Here is a 12470-nt window from a genome sequence, read left to right as displayed (position 1 = left end):
GCACTCATACTGTAAAACTATTCCATTCAGCCATCAGACACTGTGTCACTATATCACAGGCAGGCGAGGTATGAACAAAAGCATCCTTTATTCAGACCTTTTTTAAAGCAGAAGCTGAGGTCTTGTGGCGAGAATAAGGAGTGCAGTGTTGTCAGCGTGTCTGGTAAATCTGAAGTCAACCTCCAGGGAGAAAGTGATTCCATTGCAGGAACATTAATTATTAAGTGAGCAATTTGATTTGGGCAGCAGGATGCACTTCGGAGGCTCAGTCCCACACTATGCTGGAGAGTGGGGGCTGGAGGGTGGGGGCCGAGGCGGCTGCCTGAGGCTCTGCTAACTTAGGAGACCACTCGTTTGAACAGGGCAGCTTTGCTCACCAGCTTACTTTCCCTTTCGACAGGACAAAAAAAAAATCACAAAAACTTAACTAGTTACAAAAATAAAAGTGTGTATGTTTGGGGTTGCTTTCCTTCTGAACACGGTAAAGAAAGTCAGGCTTCTTACCAGCACCTTCCAAGTCGCCAACAACACAGAATAATGGTGATCACAGTCAGTTTTTTAAAAGAAGCCGGACATAAATGGTACCTTCGTAATTTTGGAAATTAGAATAGAGGCTATGAAGATATCTGTTCTAAAAGCATGACTATGTAGTAGAATTTATTTTTTTAGGATTAATCCTAGTATTCTTAATAGTATTCAGAGAAAATTCTAGCTACTTAACAGGGTTTTATATTTCGAAAATGCTAAAACAGAAAACTGCAGTTTCTAACAGGGACTGAAGAAGTAACTAACCACAGTGTTCAAGAGTCCTCAGGTCCTAAGACTCAGCTCTGCCGAAGCAAGGTCAGTCTGTCCAGTCCTGGCAAGTCGGTACTCTGTCTACCGCTCAGTTTCTGCCCAGCAGTCAGTTTCTTGGAGCCTCCACGGCACGAACACAGAGCACATGTGCTCACCTCCTCTTCAGCCCACACTGCTTAACCCTTCATCAGCCACCACGCCCCCAGGAAAGCCAGAGGTGCCGCATCCACCTTTGCTCACTTACACACTAGCATCATCATTTCGGAATTACCTCTACACACCATCCCTGTCTGTGAAGCACTGTATTTCCTTGTATGTTGGAACCACTGGACCACATGCTTCCAAGGGCAGAAACAACACTACTGTCTCGGCACCCTGAGAACAGTGATAAAGTGACTTCCCAAAGCGAGGGTATACAAAACGACTGCTTACTACAGTGGAACTGAGCTTACCCTAGGACACAAAAGGAACACACATACACACGTGAAATCATATGTGAATGCACTCAAATACACACCGAAAGCATGAGCAGACCATCACCTCTATAAATTCCAGGGTCCTGCAGGCCCTCCTTCTGCCTAGGAGTCTCTGCACAGCCTTGGACCCCTCCCTCTCTCACACAGCAACCTTCGAGCCACCCCACTTGAATCCTCTTCTCCTCAGGTTTCACTCGCCCAGTGGTGGGTGATCTTATGTGTCACATTTATTTTTTGTTCAAACAGTCGTCCTGAGGTCTGAGCTCTCCCTGACACTCCTGCTTGTCTGACTACATTTTCTGTTGCCACTCTCCCCAGTGTCAAACGTCCCCAAGCCTCCACCTTGACTGGCTCCTTCCCAAAGGCGCCGTCCTTCTCTAGACCTATGCACACCTGTCTGCCACCTACATACAGCACTTCATTCTTAGTCTTCACAAGAGCGGAAAACCCTGCACCAAAGGGGAATAAAGTCCTGCATGACTGCACTGTCCTCCTCCCCCCATGCTACGTATCTTCCCCAGACCAGAGTCTACAATCTACACATGCTGCTTCTCTGCTGTCTTCATGTGTCCTTCACGTCTGTATCCACGTCACTATAACTCCCATACTTATCACTTTGCTGCTCAACAGGAGTTGACAACCCTAGAAAAGCCAAATGCATTTACATTTCCGTCAGTGCCACACCGCAACACAGAACCAAGACACACAACTCTTTAGCTTATGATCCCACAACCCTGTGTCTTTAGAGGGATGAGCTCTTGGGGCTTCTGACTATAGCAGCTACTGAACCCCAATAGTGTACTACACACTATCACTTCATTTGGCTGAAGACCCCATATCCCTGCAACCCAGCAAATCTATGCTTGTTTACAGTGCTATACAGACACCATCTTCTCTGTAAAGCTGGGCCAGCTATGATGAAAAAAAGTAAAGGAAAATAGAAAAACATGCTCAATACTTTAGAATTTTTTGTTTAATATTATCAACTCCTTGACGACAAGGTGTATTACCCAAACCCTAGATCCTAGAATATAGAAGATACTATTAAGTGCTTAAATATATGTATAAATTTTATTCATATTAATAGGAGCAAACATGTTTAGGCAGGTATATTACCAATCATTGGGGACTATTTAGTTGTAAAATACAAGGTTCAAGCTACATAAAAAAGGAGAATTGGCACCATTATAAATATCCATGTTCTCTGATGGCCAAGGTAGAATACAATAAAGTTTATTTCTTGTATTGGTTATTTTTCCTTTTTGTCACGCCACAGGCTTAGCCGCACTTTAGTATGAAACATATATTAATTACAAAATTGCCTAGAGATTCTAGTTTGCTCTATTCAATTTCCAATATATTTAAGAGATTCTTCAAAAGTTCCAACAAAAAGAATTATAAACACGTTTGTAAACTGATCATACTAGAACACACATGCAGACGAGAAGCAGCATGTTTATGACTGGGCAAGACAGGGAATAAGGAGAGACGACATTTATCTGTGCCTACTGGGAAGTTCAGTTCGTGAAACTGTTTGGTTTAAGGTAATACGCAAAGTACTTGGATCAACACTGAACTCTCAATGTAACTTCAACTAGTAAAGGTGTTTTTACTCTACGAGCCGATTATCAAAGACACTATTTAGCAGTGTGTGGGTCCTCATACCTAGGAGATGACAGAACAGCAAAAACACTAAGAGTTTGAAGCCAGGTTGGGCTAAAGTGAATTCCAAGCCAGCTTGAGCTACATAATGAAAACTGTCTCAAAAAAAAAAAGAAAGAAAGAAAGAAAGAAAGAAAGAAAGAAAGAAAGAAAGAAAGAGAAAAAAGAGAAAAAAGGAAAGAAAATTATATAAGGGTAACATACAGATTATAAGGATTTATGCAAACATTTTTCTCTGAAATAAAGGATTGGTTTTTAAAATAACTATTAAATGAAATGAATCTACTTCTAACATGTTTCTGACTTTATCAATATATTATATACAAAGTTACCTCAAGAACAAAAGGCTTGATTTGGAAATTTAAAAGTTTTCTAACAAGAATCAAACTTTCTGGTACCCATGGGCAAAGTTCTCAGTGACTGGTTGATCAAACTCTAACCATTGCATTTCCTCACTCATATGGCATATCAACAGCCAAACGCTCTCTGCAACACGAGCTAATTTCACTTAAAGTGATGTCAGAAGCCATGTGTACAGTCTATGGTAAGATAAGGTATAACGGAAGAAGAAGTGCTTGCCCCAAATATTGACAGACTTCAGGGGAAATAATACTAGGAATTTTGGGGGAGATCTGCAGTCACACTGTCCTGACTGCTTAAATAGAGTCACCAAGCTGTGGTTGTCTGAGAGGGTGAGTGAGCCTTCCGGAAGTATTGCTCTTGTTAGAACAAAGAGCTAGGCTGGGTGCTTCCCAGGGTAAGTGAATTAGGGGCAGCGCCCATGGAGATCACACAGAGAAGCACACTGTGTAATCTTAACAGATGCCCCAGAGTGCTGACACCAGCTCCTCCAGCCTGTGCTAGGTCATGTGACAACTGGCAATGATGCCAAAGAATTCAAAGCATAAGACTAAGTCAATATATTGGCAATAAAATCATGGCGTCATGCAAGCGACCGAAGTTTTGGAACTACTACTAAGAAAAAGATAACCTCCAGTCACACATCCTCTGGAACGACAGGGACTACCAATGTGGCCTTCTGGTATGACACATTTCAGACAGGCGGCTGCTGGGAAGACCCCGTTTACTGACTGGCACAAGTAATCTGAGGTCTGTCAGCGCAGTCTTTCAAAATCCCCATTCCCCAAACAGACAAACGGTGTGTGGTAGGGCAGATAATGAAGGGGCACAAGTTACTTGATACCCTGTTGTTAAAGACTAGAAGTACAGAACTATAATCACATTAGAAAATGACTTTTAAAACAAAGCAATACACATGTCAATATAGGCAATGATTTAAAAGTGAGTGGTGAATTTATTTCTATGTTATTGTGCGAGGAAACTGTAAAGTATTAGCATCAATAGATGGTGAGAGCAGTTCTTCACATACTGGTTACTAGCTCTGTACATAAACGTTATCAAATGTGGCCAACCTTTTCCCATCCCAAGAGCAGTCCAGATTTTAAGACAAGTACATGATACCCCATCAGATACCAGCCATTGGAAGGAAGGGGGTAGAGGAGGACAATAGGTCCATATTCCATTGTCAGCTTCTGTCTTGGCACAGAAGTCCCATGAACAAGGCTAGATTTTCCTCTATGAGCAGCATCAAAACTTGCACTGGCCCAAAGGAAACAAATAGTCATGTCATAAGACTGTAGATGGGTGGTAGAGAGATGGGCAGAGAGATATGTATAGGACAGGGATAGGGACATGACAGAGACATAAACAAAGAGACATGGATGATATAGATACAGATTAGCCCACGGCATGCAAATACTAGTCTCAAAGTATCTTCTGCAAGTTACTCCGGATGCGCAGCTTGAAACACTGGCTATTTCATCTTTACAATTAAGAGAACACAATACTAACTGGCAAGAGAACAGGACGCAGTAAAGTTCCAATAGAACCACATTTAAATGTCTCCCTGATTGTGAAATTAAAAGATTTGCTTTAATCTAAAATATAATCCCTTTGTATTATCTTATGGCATTCAAACAGTCAGTGGTGTAGAATTCCTCTCCCTTCACCAAGAAGACAGGAGATAAGACCATGCTGCTTTACTGTTCTTCAGGGGAAAACACTGCCCCTATCCTCATATATTACACAGACGTTATTTCGCTAGCCTCACGTAGTGTGTCTGATCTGCCTGTAACATTTACTATTTCAAAGTGATAAATATAAACCAGAATACAGGCAAGAAAAGAGTTAATGCTGTTTGTCTTCAACGGTAAATCAGACAAATCACCTCCCTTGAATTTTCAAGAAAAAAAAAAAGATACACTGGAAAACCCAGATTTTGCCACTGTGAAACTAGCCTGGCCAAACTGCTAAACAGAACATGACTCACAGTGGTGTTCCTATGCTCTAGCAATATTCTGATTGTGGACTAAGACTATAAACCACGCTCAGTGGAGAAACAGTTTATTTGACATAGTAACAAGCAGCAAATATATTTAAAATGACTGGTGGCATTTCTACCTAAAATGTTTTAAATGTTTAAATGGTCTTCAATGCTACAGGGAAATCTATGTTTTCTTAATGACAACAATACATAACTCAACCAGAGAACTAAGAGAATACGCCCAGGGAACGTAAGACTTCAGTGACATAGGCAACCGATAGCCTTCACGATGCCATTCCAAGGTCCCCTCCAGAGGTCCCAAGACAGCCTCCGTAATAAACCATGTATATTCCATTTTAGCAGAATCAAGTGACATATATTATAAAAGTAACATAGGAAGGAGTGGCAGATACAATTTAAAATCCGCCCAAAATAAAACTGAATCTCTGTGAAGACCCAGACTTACTCTTCCCTGTGTTTTCTGGGGCTTCTGGAATTATAGTTAAACATCTACTCTCCCTGCTTTCGGCTGTGCCATTCGACAGGGAGATCTGAATGTCAAATACTATATTTAAACCCTGACACGATAAACTCAGAAAAACGTTTATGGATTATGACTATTTAAAATTATCCTAAATATGTTGCTCAACAAATTATAACAAAAAGTATGAAAACTTTGTTTATAATTAAATAAATATCCATAATATTTTTTTCTTAAGAATACAATGAATGAAATTATTCATGAGCAAATACACCATATAATTATTTGAATATATTCTAAGAAATGAATTAGGTCAGGTCTCATAAGGAGACACTATACCAAATATTTCCTCTGTTCCATGAAATCAACAAAGCATTTTTCACCAATGCATTTCTTATTCCCAGGTCATAAAATCACATGGGTGCTGCAGAAAACATCATTTCAATCCTACAAATATTTCTACTGATTAATAGATCTGACTTTAATAGCAACCTTATTTCATTATCAATATAATGTTGTCATCACATAAATTGAGCTTTACTTAAAAAGCTGTAGCTCATACATATATGGTTGCTTACAAACAGGAGCAATATTTTCACTAAGAATAAATGATGTTCCTCTGCCTTTCTGATTTAAAACAGTCGGAAATGTCAGAAAGCAAAGACAAGCACTAACAACTCATATTTTCACAGTGGGGCTTCAGCGCACCTTAAATATTCTTTAGGGCCAGTTCCACATAAAATAACCTACTTACCTAGACCCAAGATATTAAATAGCAACAAATTTTGCTATTATTCTAATATACAAATGGATAATATCTCAATGAATAAACATACTGTCTGTGTTTTAAGGATGTTTCTATGCCAAAAGAAACAGGGCAATATAATTACATTTTATTTAACAGCTTCACATGGTGTCCCTGTCTGCGTGGCCACCTAAATCAATGCTGGTTTTTGATGTCTCATCAAGGCTCGCAAGTCCATATGGAAAGCTCTTACGCTGCCATCGCTTAATAACATAAATCCTTAGCTCATAAGACATGTTCATGTGTTAAGTCTGAACTAAACAAGAAATTTCGAAGAAAGCATTTTCCCAGACTTTACCTTTCTCAACAGCAAAGCATGCTCTTTGATATTTTTTAGGTATTTTCTGAGACACTATCCCTCCATCTACACTGTGAAGTTCTCAAGTAGGAAAGCATGAAAGGCCTTTCACCTCTAAAGAGTGCTTAAATCTTTCTTTGTATCTCTAAAATCTGTTCAATATCCTCCCGTTTATGGCAGCCAACTAATGGAAGCATTTGTACCATCAGTTTCTAGCTCTTGAAAATTCAAAATAAAGTACTACATTGCTCAAAAAAGAAAAAGAAACAGATAAAAAAAAGTAAGTGCAACTTTTGAATTCTGTAATTGTCAAAAAAAATGTTAAAAACATGAATAAATGTTTGCATTGACAGTGGGGGAGACGGACAATACATGCTTATTTCTAATTAATAGAAACAAGGTGTGCGGTGTGAAGTGACTACAGGAGAAGGAGTGCGGTGTGAAGTGACTACAGGACAGTGTGTGGTAAAGTGACTAAGGGAGAAGGAGTGTGGTGTGAAGTGACTATGGGAGGAGTGTGGTGTGAAGTGACTATGGGAGGAGTGTGGTGTGAAGTGACTATGGGAGGAGGAGTGTGGTGTGAAGTGACTATGGGAGGAGTGTGGTGTGAAGTGACTATGGGAGGAGTGTGGTGTGAAGTGACTATGGGAGGAGTGTGGTGTGAAGTGACTATGGGAGGAGGAGTGTGGTGTGAAGTGACTATGGGAGGAGGAGTGTGGTGTGAAGTGACTATGGGAGGAGTGTGGTGTGAAGTGACTATGGGAGGAGTGTGGTGTGAAGTGACTATGGGAGGACTGTGGTGTGAAGTGACTATGGGAGGAGTGTGGTGTGAAGTGACTATGGGAGGAGTGTGGTGTGAAGTGACTATGGGAGGAGGAATGTGGTGTGAAGTGACTATGGGAGGAGTGTGGTGTGAAGTGACTATGGGAGGAGTGTGGTGTGAAGTGACTATGGGAGGAGGAGTGTGGTGTGAAGTGACTATGGGAGGAGGAGTGTGGTGTGAAGTGACTATGGGAGGAGGAGTGTGGTGTGAAGTGACTATGGGAGGAGGAGTGTGGTGTGAAGTGACTATGGGAGGAGTGTGGTGTGAAGTGACTATGGGAGGAGGAGTGTGGTGTGAAGTGACTATGGGAGGAGGAGTGTGGTGTGAAGTGACTATGGGAGGAGGAGTGTGGTGTGAAGTGACTATGGGAGGAGTGTGGTGTGAAGTGACTATGGGAGGAGAAGTGTGGTGTGAAGTGACTATGGGAGGAGTGTGGTGTGAAGTGACTATGGGAGGAGGAGTGTGGTGTGAAGTGACTATGGGAGGAGGAGTGTGGTGTGAAGTGACTATGGGAGGAGGAGTGTGGTGTGAAGTGACTATGGGAGGAGGAGTGTGGTGTGAAGTGACTATGGGAGGAGGAGTGTGGTGTGAAGTGACTATGGGAGGAGGAGTGTGGTATGAAGTGACTATGGGAGGAGTGTGGTGTGAAGTGACTATGGGAGGAGGAGTGTGGTGTGAAGTGACTATGGGAGGAGGAGTGTGGTGTGAAGTGACTATGGGAGGAGGAGTGTGGTGTGAAGTGACTATGGGAGGAGGAGTGTGGTATGAAGTGACTATGGGAGGAGTGTGGTGTGAAGTGACTATGGGAGGAGGAGTGTGGTGTGAAGTGACTATGGGAGGAGGAGTGTGGTGTGAAGTGACTATGGGAGGAGGAGTGTGGTGTGAAGTGACTATGGGAGGAGGAGTGTGGTGTGAAGTGACTATGGGAGGAGTGTGGTGTGAAGTGACTATGGGAGGAGGAGTGTGGTGTGAAGTGACTATGGGAGGAGGAGTGTGGTGTGAAGTGACTATGGGAGGAGTGTGGTGTGAAGTGACTATGGGAGGAGGAGTGTGGTGTGAAGTGACTATGGGAGGAGGAGTGTGGTGTGAAGTGACTATGGGAGGAGTGTGGTGTGAAGTGACTATGGGAGGAGTGTGGTGTGAAGTGACTATGGGAGGAGGAGTGTGGTGTGAAGTGACTATGGGAGGAGTGTGGTGTGAAGTGACTATGGGAGGAGGAGTGTGGTGTGAAGTGACTATGGGAGGAGTGTGGTGTGAAGTGACTATGGGAGGAGGAGTGTGGTGTGAAGTGACTATGGGAGGAGTGTGGTGTGAAGTGACTATGGGAGGAGTGTGGTGTGAAGTGACTATGGGAGGAGGAGTGTGGTGTGAAGTGACTATGGGAGGAGGAGTGTGGTGTGAAGTGACTATGGGAGGAGGAGTGTGGTGTGAAGTGACTATGGGAGGAGGAGTGTGGTGTGAAGTGACTATGGGAGGAGGAGTGTGGTGTGAAGTGACTATGGGAGGAGGAGTGTGGTGTGAAGTGACTATGGGAGGAGTGTGGTGTGAAGTGACTATGGGAGAAGGTTTGTGGTGTGAAGTGGCGACAGGAGAAGGAGTATGGTGTGAAGTGATGACAGGAGAAGGCTGTGGTGTGAAGTGACTATGGGAGGAGGAGTGTGGTGTGAAGTGACTATGGGAGAAGGTTTGTGGTGTGAAGTGGCGACAGGAGAAGGAGTATGGTGTGAAGTGATGACAGGAGAAAGCTGTGGTGTGAAGTGACTATGGGAGATGGCCTGTGGTGTGAAGTGACCAAGGGAGAAGGAGTGTGGTGTGAAGTGACTACAGGAGAAGGCTGCGGTATAAAGTGAATACAGGAGGAGGTGTGCAGTGTGAAGTGACTACAGCAGAAGGTGCGGTGTGAAGTGACCACAAGAGAAGGTGTGTTACGGGAAAAGGTTACGGTGTGAAGTGACTACAGGAAGAGGTATGTGGTGTGAAGTGACTATGGGAGAAGGTGCGGTGTGAAGTGACCATAAGAGAAGGTGTACTACGAGAGAAGGTTACGGTGTGAAGTGACTACAGGAGGAGGTAAGTGGTATGAAATGACCACGGGAATGCTCCATCTATAGGCTTCTGAGTAGTACTATGTCATAGGATTCAAGGAATGTTTTTCTTTCACATTATTTCTATAAATATCAAAAACGTCTTGTTCAGCTTCTCCTTAGAGACTGACTGAAGGTAGTATTTCTAACAACTTCTATAAGCAACACCAAGTGTTATCAAAGTAACTAAGGCACAACAGAATCTGGGAGACCAGCGTAAGCACAAACGCGTTTCCCAGTTTCCCATATGTCTGGAATCCACTTCAGTCATTTACGAATCTACAGCAGGCTCTTCCTGAAGCGGCTTGTGCTTCCGGTTAAACTAACATGGGAGGTACAACAAGCTCATAGGAGTTTGCCTGTGCGCCTGCCTGGTTAGGGAATAAAGGCTCTCTCCTCTCACTTTGCCCCTTCAAAGTTGGTTACTAAACAACAGTTCACAAGACAAAGTATCTGGAAGAGAAGCTTTAAGACTCACAATGGTTAGATGGCAGAACCTGGTCATTTCTATTTCTTCTCTTCTTGTTTCAATAATGAGATTTTATGACTGGGCCATGTTTCTCGTGAAATAAAAGATTTTATTAGAATTTGGTACTTTCAAAAGAAGTACCAATTTACCAAATTAGCAGGCAGCTTGAAATCTGGCCCTTTTGCTAAAGAGAAAAACCTACTCTTTCCTAATGATTTTAATTGCACATAAGATTCTGTGCATTTTGGAAAAGCTGCAACCCATGGAGAAGCACGGAAAGCCGATGACACCCTGTTAATGAGACAATGATTAAAGCTCCGTAAATTTCCACCAGCATCACACGCTCTTAAAAGCCAATGACCACCTCCCCATGGCAAATCACAAGACAACCATAGTTAACAATAAGCTCCAATAACTGCCAATCGTGTATTAACTCCCACACTTACTGTTCTGGGCTACGGATGCCTCAGAAATGTCTCGAGCTGCCTGAGTCAGTCAATTAGGCTTCACGGTTGCAAGTCTGTATTCGTGGGACCTACACACGTGCCGAGACAGGGAACCCGGACTCCACGGTTACCGTCTGAAACTATTCTTTTACACATAAAATTTCAGCAACTGCAAGCAACTAAAACTGAAAGGTTACTCTCCACAATGATTGTTCACTGTTTCTGCTTGGCCTCAAAACCTAGGATGTATTCTCTGGAAAACAAGCAAACAAAAACCCCTTGTTTGAAGACTATGACAAGCTCTTTGGTTACATTCTGTCATTTGCTTCAGAAAGCTAGCGTGTTTAAACGATAAATATTATCATAAATCACACATAACCCTCCACATCACTGGAACGCACTGGGCATTATGTAATACCACCTATTATGTCTCCAACCAGTTATGTTTTGGTCTTGCCCAACAATCCCCACCAAGCTAGTAGGTAAGAAGGAAGCTTAACCTATTCTGTTTCATTTAAGGAGTATCCAGATGACAATATGGGACAAATTAAAACAGTAATCTGATAACAATGTCAGAGCTTGTCATATGTTCCTACCATTTGATTGTCTCATAAATTATTAAACAATTACACACTTATATATAAATGATTTTAAAGAAAACAGCTTCTTGTAATAACATTATTTTGATTAATCAAAATAAAATACATGATCTTCTATAATATCAAATATTTTATAGACCAATACATTTAATTTTCATAATTTGCTGCTTGTTTTCTGTGAGTATATCTATAGTCATCATCTTACTATACCTAAAAATCACTATCGCACTCATTGTGAACAAGCAACTGATATTTGTGTACCTCAGTGACTGACTCACTGAAGTCTCCCTAGGTAACCAAATGGAAGATCAAGAACTCAAAATCAGGTCATGTGTTTTCAAGTGTAAAACTTCATTCAAAACACACGCTGATGATTTAACATCGAACTTAGAAATGACGAAGATAGAAGAGCAAAAGAACAGAAAGGTTGGAGCCGAGTGGGGTGGACACACTGGAGGGACCACTACTACATCAATAGTGTTTTGCTCAGAAGCTTCCAGTTGCTGCTGAAGGGAGGGAGGGAGGGAGGGAGGGAGGGAGGGAGGGAGGGAGGGAGGGAGGGAGGGAGGGAAGGAGGGAGGAAGGGAGGGAGGCAGTCTCCTTTAAAGGGCTGTGGGAGGCATACCCGCCTTCTCTGACCATACAGCAAACACCAGACAGTACACAGAAGTAAAAATCTCACACCATATCTATCAGCTCTTTCTCCATTACAAAACGAATCTGTTTTGAACAGGCTGCGGTGTTGGGCCTACCCGGCGGCTGACTGACAGACTGTTGAGGTGAGCTCTTTGGAGAAGAAGATTGTTACTAACGTACTCAACACCTGGAGCCTGCTCTCTCTTTGGTGTGAACAGAAAACATCCACAGAGACAAAGCAGAATGCGGCTTCGAACACACCAAAGTGAGGAGCCATGCAGTGGTGTGGATCTAAATAAGCCACGAACTAGAGTTTACAGAGCAGCAGAGAAGAGGGGGTGGTCTGAATCAACCACATCATGTCCTTTTCGACAGCTGAGAAAACCATGGGAAAGTATTCCAAGGAGAAGGCACTAAGAATTTGAGGGGCAGAAATTACTTTTCTAAGCCTACACTATATTAGTTACCTGTTGGCAAAAAAGAAATGATTAATATGAAATCGCTTTATAAAATGAAAAATGAAAGTCAAAACAAAAAAAGAAAATTAAA

General features: G+C 42.3%; 1 protein-coding gene across 26 annotated transcripts in view; it reads right to left on the bottom strand.

Moving 5' to 3' along the window:
• Mbnl1 (muscleblind like splicing regulator 1) overlaps positions 1–12470 on the bottom strand; it is a 170486-nt gene that overhangs the window by 117643 nt on the left and 40373 nt on the right. The gene's annotated exons all lie outside the window — the stretch shown is intronic.

This window comes from Microtus pennsylvanicus, chromosome 16 (assembly GCF_037038515.1).
Source record: "Microtus pennsylvanicus isolate mMicPen1 chromosome 16, mMicPen1.hap1, whole genome shotgun sequence".
Classification (NCBI taxonomy): domain Eukaryota; kingdom Metazoa; phylum Chordata; class Mammalia; order Rodentia; family Cricetidae; genus Microtus; species Microtus pennsylvanicus.
Note: the sequence above shows the minus strand (reverse complement) of the source record. Positions and strands in the feature narration are given on the sequence as shown.